Here is a 12503-nt window from a genome sequence, read left to right on the forward strand (position 1 = left end):
GCGCGGCCTCAGGGGGGCGCTGCGGCGCGGCCCCGCGGGGGGCGGAGCGCGCTCCGGGGCCCGGCAGCCGCCGCTGCCGCGGGACGGAGCGGAGCCGGGAAGTGCCCCCGCATCCAGCGACGGTCGCTGTTGGAGGCGGGCGGGAATGCTGCGAGCCTTCTCCCCTCTCCGCGGGGCGGCGTGCGGCTGCACGGACACGTGGCGCTCGCTCCTGGCCGGGCACCGGGGAACAGCGGCTGTGAGCGGAGCTGAAGCCCTCTCCGGCCTTCTGCCGCTCTCTGCCAGAGCAGAAGCGGCTCTGCAGCAGCAGGGGAGAACGGTGCTGCGTAGCCCGGGCCGCTTCCTTGCGCTGCCAGCCCCTTGTCGCCGGGCCGCGGGGGCAGCGCACGGTGAGGGTGCCCCTTGCCTTAGCCGCGGCTGTGGAGAGCGGAGACTCGGCCATGGGCACGCTGCTGCGGACTCGCCACAGTGGCACAGAAGGCACGCCAGTGCTCTTGCGGCAGGCACAGTCCTGCCAGCCCGCTCCTTGCCCTGTCCCACCAGTTCACCTGCTGGCAGACCCTTCGTCACTCCGCTGGCGACAGGCCTGTGGTAGCACAAGCCACAGAGGGGTCCGTCCTGCTGTGCAGCACCAGCAGAGCCACAGTGCTGGCTGGAAGGAGGTCACACTCAGGCTCACAGCGTTTTAGTGCATACAGGCGTAGTGGGATGCTTACACCTTTTTGCCACCTCCTCTCTCTTCATCTGCTTTTTACAGCCTCTCCCAATCAAGGGAATCAAGGAGGCTTCCTTGCTTTGCTTTCCCTTCTATTGCTTGAAATAACACCTAACTTCTATGGATCTGCTACATTATTCATGTTTTGCTGTGGAGAGTGAGCTGTTCTTCCTCTCATATGGGGAAGGAACCATATGTAGTTCTACTAGAAAGGTAAAGGGAAGTTTAACTGTTCTTCTGCAATAGTATGGTGATCATTCATAGTAAAAGCCCATAACAGGTTATAGCTTACCAATGCCTTATCACTTCATCTGATGTAGGAGATGAATATTATACATCACAAAACATTCCCTATAAATACTCCCCTTGTAAGCACTTCAACACCAAAAAGCAGGAAAAAACTACATCATCATCCAGAAAACATGCGTAAAGGCAGGAAGGAAGAGTGGGAGCTAGAGCTGCACACAAACCTGCTGATTCACACAGCTGCTTTTTGTGAAATCTCAGATGCAAAGGTGGAAGGCACAGAATTAAAATATTGGCCTGTGTTTTGCTGTGGTTTGATCAATTAGTGCAACTGTCCTGGACCTGACGGAAAAGTTCAGAAACTTTTGTACCTCTGAAATAACAGAGCTGTGCGGAGGCTGCCATGGTACTCCCTCTGCTCATGGCATTAATGCACAGAGAAAGGTCCTGGCAAATTCTCACTAAAATGACCTCTCACTAGGGACTGATTCATCACATTTTTGGCTTCAACCAGTTCAACTTTTTTAAACATTTAGAGATCCTTTTAATTTCTCTGCTATACTTTGTTTCCATAATTCTCATTCATACATATTTCTCTATAACTGTATCAAGCCGTAATAAAAAATACTATGCTCTTCCTTTGAGGCCTCAGATACACTAATGTGGCTGCGCTTGGCTTTTTGTTTATTATGGAATCACAGAAATCAGCATTTACAGACCATCTTATATGTCCAAAGTATCACACAGACATTAACTAATGCCTTTTACATTGGATTTGCCACACTGCATCAGACCACCAGCCAGTCTGATCCAACCTCCTGTTACCAGCAACAGCCAACTGCCAATGCTTCAGAGGAAGTAAATGCCACCAACTGCCCACAAAACAGTTACAGCCCTCTTCCAGCCCAGTGCCTGTGACCGACTGGTTCCAATCTTTTCAGGCTCCAGGTTCTGAAGAAACATTTTCTCTTTATTACATGTGTCAACAAAGGAAGGTCCGGAGTTGCCACCAACAGAGCACCTCCCCCCAAGGCACAAAGCTTATGGTCTCAACCCAGGTATTTTGGCACGATTTTCCTGACGTTTGCTTTCAGGTTGCTTGAATAGAAATGAAAATAAATAATTCATCAAAACATTTCATTTCTGGTAATAGAAATTTTAAAGCATAAAAGCTGCCAAACTTCACTGGAAGGTCAAAGCATGCTTATTTTGTGCAGCCCCATCTAATTAAACAATTTCTTATCCAATGGTTATGGATGTTGCTTTTACTCCACAGGGGGAGTTTTACTATCACAGAAGTCTTAGTCCATCAATACACTCCTTTCTGGCAAAGACACCGATGGGATTCGGTCAGACTCACTGGCACAGGGCTAGGGAAAAGGGCAGCCCATACATGGGGGCAGTGGGACACCCCACACCACATCTTGCCCTGGTTCCTTTGGCAAACCTGCAGCAGTGGGATGGCAGTGGAAGCTGGGCTGGAGAGGACATGTTCTACAGCAATATAAAACATCTCTCGTAGTGATGCAAATGCACACTGTTCTGCATGCCTTGATAGGCCCCACAGGGACAGTTGCTGCCCTCTGGATCCAGACCTGCCACTGGATTATTCAGATAAAAGAAACATATTTTTAATCCCAGACATGAAATTTGTATTCTGTCATTCAAACTGCCGAAAGCCCTTCACAACCTTGTGAAAACAAATGGTACTTCTTACCCTCCTGCACACACCTAACCATTCCTTCCATCCCATGGTGGACTTCTGTAGTAGGTTGATGCTGGCTGGATTTCAGGCACCCACCAAAACCTCTCTATCGCTCCCCTCTGCAGCTGCACAGGAGAGAGAAAATACAACAAAGGGTTCATGAGTTCAGGCCCAGGAGAAATCACTCATTAAATACCATCATGGGCAAAACCAGGCTGAATTAGAGATATTAATTGAATTTATTAGTAAAAAAATCAGAGCAGGATAATAAGAAGTAAAATAAAACCTTTGAAACACCTTTCCTCCACCCCTCCCTCCTTCCTGAGCTCTACTTCCACCCCCAGCAGTGCAGAAAGACAGGGAATGGGGGTTATGGTCAGTTCATCACCCATGGCTTCTCCTGCTGCTCAGGGAGAGGAATCCTTCCCCTGTCCCACTATGGATTCCTCCCACGGGAGACAGTTCTCCATTAACTTCACCAACCTGAGTCCACCTCACAAGCAACAGCTCTCTGCAAAGTGCTGCAACGTGAGTCCATCCCACAGGCAACAGTCCTGCTCAAACTGCTGCAGTGTAGGTCACTCTTCCGTGGGGTGCAGTCCTTTAAGGACAGGCATTACCACCATTTCTAACTGGCCCAGCCTTGATGAGGCACATGCGTCTGTGGAGCCACCAGGGATTGGCTCTGCTGGACATGGAGGAAGCTTCTAGCCACTTCTCACAGAAGCTGCCCCTGTACCCCTCCCCCTGACTACCAAAGCTTGGCCATGCAAACCCAATACAACTTCAAAAGTTACTGAAGTCTGTTCAGGTGCCACATTATCTAACATGACTCCAATTTCAAGGTAACTTCACTTCTAAGGGAAGCCACTGATAAAATATGATTTCTGATGGTAGTACTGAGCTGGAAAAGGTCTCATGACAGCCTAAGCACTATCAGAAGTGAAGAAAAAACATAGTCTAAGAGATAATGTTACTTCAGGCTGTCACACAATCTCACAATCTATCCTTGGCCATGAGCCCTGGTAATGTTACCATTGTATGTGACCTCCCTCTCCCCAGCGCTGTGTGCCCCCGCAGACAGAGGGAGTGCTGTACTTGCTCCATGCCATTTGTTCTCTCCTCCACATTGCTGTCCAGCCAGCAAACCAAAAGACTAAGACAGCTTCACTCTAAGGAAGGCTGTTACAGACACCCTTGAGCTCCCAGCTCAGTCATCAAAGACTTTTTAGCTTCAGAGGACTCTCTCACAAGCCTTTTTTTCTCAGAGAGCGCTCTTACCGCTATGACGCAGGAGCGCTACTCACCTTTTTCTGTTTCCATCAACTCTTGCATCCAGATTCCAGTGGGAAAGCAAGTAGCTGGCATCACATCAGAGATGCCTTTTGCTTCTTGGAGCTGCCAGCATGCCATGCCTCATTCTAGCAAACAGTATCTCCCACTTGGGCATACATGACAGCCACGCACACACGTCTTCCTTTGCCTTCTTGCTGGTAACACCTCTGTGACCTATTCATGGGCAACTTGTTTGAAGTAGGATTTGTGCAGGAGTAAATCAGTTTTTAAGTGCTTTTGAAATCCTCACAGCCCATTAGCCTCCTGTAGATTATACATCTCTTGTTTGCTTTTGTTTTTTCCCCACTTCCTTCTGCACACATCTCCCATTCTGCTAGCCCTTGGTTACACTTCCAGTATCATACACTGGAACCCACACACCTCTTTTGTGTTTAGCAAGGCATTATTCATTATTCAGAGTAGATGTAAATAGAGCAGCACATCTCCAAAAGACTATTAAAGCAACATGGGAAAAACAAGAATAAAAGAGAAATCTTGGCACACCATCCACCCTTCTGCCTTGCTAGGGCACTTGAGTTCACAGTCTGCTGATGAAGAACAGGTAAGGCTAAACCTGGCTATGAGCACCATCCTTGCCATGACATTTCCCTTCCTGGAGTACTGCAAACATGCACTGCATTAAGAGATTTTTCCTTTCTGTGACTTGAAATGCAACATGCAGTTGTGGAGCAGTCACCAGGGCTTTCATGCTGTCATGGGAGCCAGAAGACTCAGCTCACAACCTCAATTTTATAGGGATTTGGGTCTTGAAGCTGCACTACATTTGTTCTGTACATATAGGCCTGTACCAGAGAAGCTCAAAAAAAATCATCTCCTGGAAACTACCCAGAGCTTTTCTCTCTGAGGGAAACAAATGAGGCCTTAATTAATTTTCTTTCAAATACAGCAAATTGACTTCTGCTCCAGTTGTGCTAGTTTCAAGCCACACAGCAAAATGGTATTAATTCCACTTCACTTAAGGGCTAAATGTTCAAAGCAAGGAAAAGGGAGTTTCCTGTAGGTCTTGCTAATGTTGAAGTCAACAACCAAACCACCCTGTTTTTTACAGGAGCGGTTTCTTCAGAGTCTGCATTTCTGAGGGTGTATGTGACATGCCCCTGGGTTAGCACAGCAAAATGCAGGATACATGAAAGGCACTGGTGGAGCAAATTGCCTGGTCCCTTGCATATTTTTAAAAGTCTGCCACATCTTGCCTCAAATTTCATTCCACAGGCTCAAGGATAGAAGCACTTTTAGTGCCCTGTCCTAAGGCTAGCTTACTGGTTCACTGATCATCCTAACTAGCCCTGCTGTCTCAATTTAATCTTACCAGAGTTTTGCCTGCAGGATTTCCCAACACTGGAATAACCCACAGTGTTCTGCACAGGGTCTCCTCAGTAGCTTGCAAACCAGTGGTGTACTCCTCACCTCTATCAGAGACACTTTGCCCAATAAACCAGAAGATCACATTTGCCTTCTTAGCATTTGCTTCATTTGGGTACAATCAGCACCTACCCCATGTCCCAGAGAATCGCACTCAAATCCCAGCAGAACAATTTGCCTGGACACAGTGCCACTGTACAGCAGCCATGCTGCACAGGTATCTCACTGTGGTGTTCTTCAGTGCCATGGACCTCTACTAGCATCATCTCATGAATCTCATCCCTACACTGTGCTTAAAAGCATGAGGGTTGGAAGAAAAAAATTGTACAACAAAACCCAAATCACTGAGTCCAGTGAGACTGTTAGTTCAAGGAGAGAAACTGCAGGATCTGACCTATATACACATGCATAGGAAGCACCAATTCTACAGAACTGTTATGGGAAACTATCCATCCCTTTAGTACGTTCAATGATACAGTAGCTGCATCATTGCTTATGTGTTACAGTAAAGAGGTAAAGGGGATCACTCTTGCTTGTCTGAGGGATTCTGTTTCAAAGAGGACAAAGGACAAGACCTCCTTCACCATAAAATCCTGTAAGCAATTTAAGTTACCTTCCAAACATTTGAAACCCTCTCACTGCCAAGTTTATCTAATATATTTAATACAGGGCTTCATTATCACATTGGCTATGCACTGCTTAGGGAAGGTGCTATTATTCTTCTTCACAGATGGAAGAGGGCGGTACAGATACCATAGATACCAACTCACACCACTTGCTCAGTAAAAAAGTGACAAGCAAAGAACTGAACCTGTTCCTATCTAACACCCATTGTTCTCAACCCTTCCTTCTTTCCAACAACTTCATGTTCCATGATTTCCAAAAAGCAGCCAAATTTACTCTCAGCTTCTCCTCTGTCAACTCTGAAAATTAAATTAAGAAAGTCAGGCATCTCTTGACTTTTTCTTCAAAATTAAGGGTAGCTGTAGATGTCTTTCTATTACACAGCAGGTTTTTGTCACAGGACATTCGTTAACTTCTTGGATTCCCACCTGTTCTTTCCACACAATTTTGCATTGTTTGGCTATACACAGACTCTGTACACCTCAAGGAAGCAGCAAATCTTCATTTTCTTTTCTTTATAGAAAACTCAGTCCTTTTCAAGCTGCATACTAAAACTACTGTCTGCTGACTTTCATATTTTGTGAGGCAACATCTGGCATAAAAAGTGATTGCAAATATGATCAGAGCTAGGAGATTTTCTTCTAGCAGTCTTCCAGCTGGCTTTATTCCCAGAAATCAGCCCAATAGAAAAGAAAAATCCATTTGGCACCGTCTCCAGTTGCAATTACTCATTCTTCAGGTAGAACAGTTTCCCCTCTTGGGGAGGTTTTGTTGACATGGGATTCAGATGATGAGTTCTGAACTGCATTGGAACTGGTATGGCCTCTGCGGTTCTGGACAGATGCTCTCTGATGCCTAAGGAATTCATAATCCCAGCTCATGTTGTAAAAGAATAATAGAGTTTATCCCCTCCAAAGTCTAAACATATAGCTATAGGTATAACTTGAGGAATTTAAATGTAATCCTATCATTATGGGTAGTAGACTTCAGCTGCAGCCATTCACCGGTAATTAAGCAGAATTATTCATACGGGGCTTTGGCCAAAGTCATGGCAGTGTTGGTGGCTCAGGTCATTGTTAAACAGTGTTAAAACAGCAGGGGCAACTCAGGCCTGGGCAACCTCCTGTGGACCTAATGTCGGTGAGTGATGCAAACCTGCCCATGTGTGTTCACTTTGCCTCCATGAGTGGAATATTTGTCCTCCAGTTCTCCTGAATTCAAGAGCAGGCATCATGGGTTTAACATCTCTGCCTTTCTCCCCAGGCCATATTAGACACCAATGCAGGCTGAATGCAAAGGCCCCATATACATCCTTTACACTCCATAAGCATGGGTGTATGGATAACAAAACAAAGAAAGGTCCAGATTCCAAATCCTGACCTCTCTCATGCTCCCTGATGTGCATCACTCCCAGATGAGAGCAGAAGCAGACAGCAAATCTCTTCCTTCTGTCTGCCAGCTCCTTGGCACAGTACCATCAGGCAAGACCAAGTACAATCTAGGAATGGAAAACTAGCTCATATTTAAATTGGAACATTAAATACTATATCCTAGAATACTATGTTCTGATGGCTTCTGATAGGCAAAGGAGGAGTGATGTGAGATTTTTGCAGTTCTAAAAATACCTAACCAATAAAATCCAAGCAGTGCTGAAGGTAGAAATCATACAAAAAGAGAAAGAATCTTACTATTCAGCTAATACACACCTCAGATTAGTTTAAATGAAAATAATTTAAAATCTCCAGTCTTAATCTGACAGTTTGTTCTGTTTGATTCCACTTTGCATTTTACTTCCCTTGAAGAGTATCACCAGCAATGTCATACTTCCCACTGTTCTTCAGTAGCTTCATGTTGTGATTTCCAGGCTGTGTTAGAATAAATAGCACAGCTTGGAAACTGAAGCAGCATGGAAGACTGATCATTTGCTCAAAACCAACAGTTTTCAAGTAAATGAATGGGATGTAATTGCATTTTGGCTTCAGCTTGAAAATGTAACCATGCAGCATTAGGATGTAACCTTCCTGTTGAGTTTACACTCAATGGCACTTGCTTATTAGAGACTATTCTGGGTGACTGCACTATTTGTATATGGATAGTAGCTCATACACATGTAGTTTGTAGTCCTGCATGGCTCACTCCAGTGGTGTACTCAGACTTCTCATAACAAAAACATCCTCATACTAATTTCAGGTATTTTTTTACCTCATCTTAAGTTTGCCCTATGATCTTGGGGCCAAATCCTCCATGATTCACCGTGTGCAAAGGCTCCATAACTCCCCCACAACCCGTAAGTTCTCTAAAGAAGCAAGGCCTGACCAGAAGAACTGAGTGCCTTAGGTTCAACAGCCACATCTGGGGTTTGGTTTGTGCCAATATAGGCCAACATTCTAATTGCTCCAGATATAACCACTGACAACAGAATATCCCAAAACCCAAATAAAATCTACTCTTACATCTATATTGTTTCCATGGAAATATGCAGTGACAAGGTTTTTCCCCCTCATTTTCTCTGCCAGCCTACCATATTTTTTTCAAACAGCCCTGGTAACTGACTAGGTTTACCCAAATACAAAACTATTGCAGATGTGCCAAACTTGCACAAAGCCAAATAGAGAGCTGTTCAGCTTGACTCCAAGAAGACATCCATGCAGCAACACTGCTGCCAGTCCTTAATACAGAGAGAGACAACTCTCTGCAGATCCTTTCAGCCAAGGACCAACAAAATCTTTTAGTTACTGAGGACTAACTGGTTTCAGTGAGACAGCAAACAGCACACCCCATGGTGTTACCCAGCAAGATAAACACGAATAACAACTCTCTGCCAGCACACTGGCCTTAGACTCCAGCTTTATATTAGAGTGAAAGATATAGTATTTGCAGTGCAAGTCTGTCCCCAGTGGCTGCCAAACATTTTGCTTCTGGCAGTAGCCCTCTGCATCACCCCCACCATATGTCACCATTCCCAGCTACCTCCTCACACCCCATCTCTTCTCTGCATCCCTGCTCTGTGCATCTGCCCCAGCCAGAAGCTCCATTTGCCTAGAGACTCCAATGAGGGTCAGCCACAGATGACAACATTAGGGAGAGCCTCTGGGCTGTGAGCGGTGGGAACGGTGCCTCAGCTTTGGGTGGTTACTTTGAAGTCTCTCAGGATGTTGTGCACTCACCACACCAGAACAGCCTGGCAGGGGGCTGCAGAGGAGGGAAGCCTTGCCCACATCTCCCCAGCAGGCAGTCTGCGGCAGCAGGAGCATCCTGCCACCCATGGAGGAAGGGAAAGGCAGGCTGTGCCAGTACTGCAGGCAAAGCAGAAGCACAGAGTGACAAAAACCAAAGGCAAAGCATGTGAAATGTAAAAAAGGAACCAACACCGAAATCTCACGGAGGACTTTGGCTTTTGTCAGGTTGTTACACTGACATTGTCGCATGCTGGGCTTTGGACCTTGGCTATCAGGAAAGCCCAATGTATAAAGTCAAATGGGACTTTATGTTCAGCATTATCACATAGCAGGTTGCAAAATCATTCAGGTGGATGAGCTGCAGGACTGTAAACAAAGGATTATGGCATGTGACAAGTGGCTGTTCAGAGGGAAAGAACCAGGGATACCACGGCGATGGGGATCAGTAAGACATTAGACTGAGTACCTCATTAAAGTTTTAAAATAATGCTTAAACCATCCAGCTGACAGAAAAAGGTTGTGCTGGAGAGGGTCTGGTGTATCCTGGGAGAGGGGCAGGAGCTGCATCTGGGCAGGGAAGGGACATATTTGGGCAGATGCTTGGTGCCTGTGTCCCAGCAGCAACTAGGAAGAGAAGGACAATATGCCTGGAAGATACCAGCAAAAATTGTGTCAGAGGGCTCCTTACTCTCCTCTCCCCAAGGCTGTCACTTTCCCCTTATCCGCAGGGCTCAGGAAGGTGCAGAAATACTCTGGTGCAAAACCAGCAAGAGTCTAAGCAATAGGGAACAGGCTGAGAGCTGACAATAGGTCAGGGTCGTCCCAAGAACGGTATAAACAGCCTGAGACAGAGAGTAGAAATTGCAAACTAGAGGAAGACAGGATTCAACCTGGAAAACAAAGGCTATTTAGCAAGGAGGAAATAATTCACGAACTAACATTCCTCTTGACAGAGGAAGGAAGAGTTCTGGAAAGTCAAACTATGTTGATCTAGCCTTAGGAGAGCTAGATAATTAGAGAAGGGGACACAAAGAAATTAGCTAGGGAGGAGGAAGGCAACGCTCCAGCACCAGGAATGAGCACACAGCTACCCTGCCAGGCAGCACAGAGCTCAGTGCTGGGCAGGAGCCCACTCCTAAGTTCAGGGCTGTGGCTACCATGAGAGTGACACACTGGGAGGAGACAGGTGACAGCTTCTTGTGCAACTATGGGAGATTGATTTGTGATGACAGTATGTGTTCTGTGTCTCTGAGGGGACATAGAAACAGTTTACAAACATTTGTAAGGCATACACCCAAGCAGGAGGGAGTGCAAATTACTTAGAGAAGACAAAACAAAGAGAGGGAAAACCAAAGCTGAAAGTAACTTAAAAGCTTTTACCAATGAGCTGTAGTAGGTTGTGAAATAGTTCTCATGAAGAGAGCAGAGAAGAACTCAGGTATGGGCAGTTTTAAAGCTGGATGGGAAGAAAGTACTTAATACATGAGCAATGGAAGACATATGGAAGAATTTGTCAAAGTGATACAAAAATTTCCACCCACTCAATCTGTAGTTCCAGTTTTCCACTGCCCTGCATCTCTTGCTATCATTAGTAGTGAGGCAAAACAGGAAAATGTTTATTAAAGGTAACCTTATAGTACTGCTCCACCTCAGCACACATATTTCTAGACGTATCTAGCCAACAGAGAATTAGGCTTTATAATTGTGTCTGGGAAAATGACTCACTAGCAGCGATCCACTTAAACTCCTCCAGTGATCTCCTCCTTCCCTATCCCAAATCTCCTTTAGTCTTGACGAGGTAGGGATATGATTCCATGTTTGGATAGTGTGTGGTAATGTCTCCTAACGTCACATCCAGCTGCTTCTACAAATCTCCTGATAAATCCCTTTTTAACTGCATTTGGGAGAGACCACTTACAGGACTCCCAAAGATCCACAAGGAAACCTGAAAAGATCAAGGCTCAAATACAGTCCCAATGAAGGCTGAAATAGCAACCTGCCAAAAACTTGGAGGAGCCTACACCCTACCTGGCATATACACCTACCAGCTTAATATTTCCCATGAGGAGGGAACACGGCTGTGGCTTGTAGCTACGGTGCTACAGCAAGTAGTAATGGTTAGCCCCATCAGCCAGAAAGCTGGGCTCTTCAGACAGCAGAGAGCTGTTCCCTGGCCTGAGGATTTTTCTCGTGACTAATAAACAAACTCTGTACCTGTCCCCTGCAGACTATCATGACGATGAATGAATGAGATCAGACTAGTCAATATGGCTTATTGGTGGAGTTTGCTCACTTGCTGTGGATGCATCATTACCCTGTGCATTCATCAGCACCGGGATGAGCACAGTTCAAAGTCTTTGCCTGTACAATATGAAATGACAACCAACCTGCAGCTCCTCAGCTTTCTGCTAAGAACTCCCAGGCCTTTTTGGGTCCTTCTGTTGCTCTGTATCCTTGTCCTGGGCCATCCTGGAAAGTCCTTTGGCGAGTATCATATCCTTCTGTATTAAAGCAAAGCATATTAAGCTGTACCTGCAGAAGTTAAATGAGAAATTGCTGAAAATCATTGACTTCATAACACAGTGACTAATGGTGCGTTTACTACGCCTGTCTTCTGCCTGAAAAAATCAGAGTTGCTCCACTAAGTGGCACAGATGCTCTGCACCTCCACAAGCAGCAGCGATCCTCTTTTGGCTGAATGGTATTTCCAGAGCAAAGCATTTCTCGACTGCATTGAGGCTGTTGAGCCCAGGATCCCTGTAGAAACCAGGGATATTTCAAAGTAACTGCAAGCACCATATTCAAAGTGGGTACTCAAAAAGGTGTACTGTATTGCCTGACACATCTCTGCATCAAGCAGTAACTTACACTGGCACAAAAGGAATAAGGTTTCATGGTTGGAAACTGCATTGAACTGAAATCTGAGAGCTTTACCATTCCTTTCCAGCTCTGGCGTGAATTCCCTAGGCGGCCCAAGGCACCTTCATCTCCCTGGGGTTCAGTTTGCCATCTGTACAACTGGGTTAGCATCTCCTGCTCCTTCTTACACCCCTTTTATCTTTGTCTACATTAACGTTAAATACAGATGGGCTTGTTTGTGTGCAGGAACAGTGCAAAACAGGGGGCACGACCGTGAAAGTGCCGCTCATTTGGGGAAGGTCTGCAGGGAAAGACGTGAGCTCGGAGGGGCAGGTGCAGGGCAGGACGCACGGATGGAGGGATGCGCACACAGGGAGCGGGGGTGCCTGCAGGGAGGGACACGCTCCTCGCGGGCCGGGCGCTTACCCGCCACCCGAGCCAGCCCCGAGCCAGCCCC

At 46.2% G+C, this 12503-nt stretch overlaps 1 protein-coding gene across 5 annotated transcripts in view; it reads right to left on the bottom strand.

The window, feature by feature from the left end:
• SUSD6 (sushi domain containing 6) overlaps positions 1-12503 on the bottom strand; it is a 91617-nt gene that overhangs the window by 77844 nt on the left and 1270 nt on the right. The window contains exons 2-3 of one of the 5 annotated variants that reach the window (XM_042047064.1): positions 11575-11719; positions 2679-2791 (exon numbers count right to left, since the gene is read on the bottom strand). The gene's annotated coding sequence lies outside the window, so the exon portion shown is untranslated. Of the gene's footprint in view, positions 1-2678; positions 2792-11574; positions 12428-12503 lie in introns of those variants that run through there. The other 4 variants (XM_042047069.1, XM_042047068.1, XM_042047063.1 and 1 more) reach the window with 4 other exon arrangements.

The sequence above is a fragment of the Corvus kubaryi genome, unplaced genomic scaffold, assembly GCF_017639235.1.
Source record: "Corvus kubaryi isolate FWS band 111438036 unplaced genomic scaffold, C.kubaryi_AGA036_p1.0 66, whole genome shotgun sequence".
NCBI classification, from domain to species: Eukaryota; Metazoa; Chordata; class Aves; order Passeriformes; family Corvidae; genus Corvus; species Corvus kubaryi.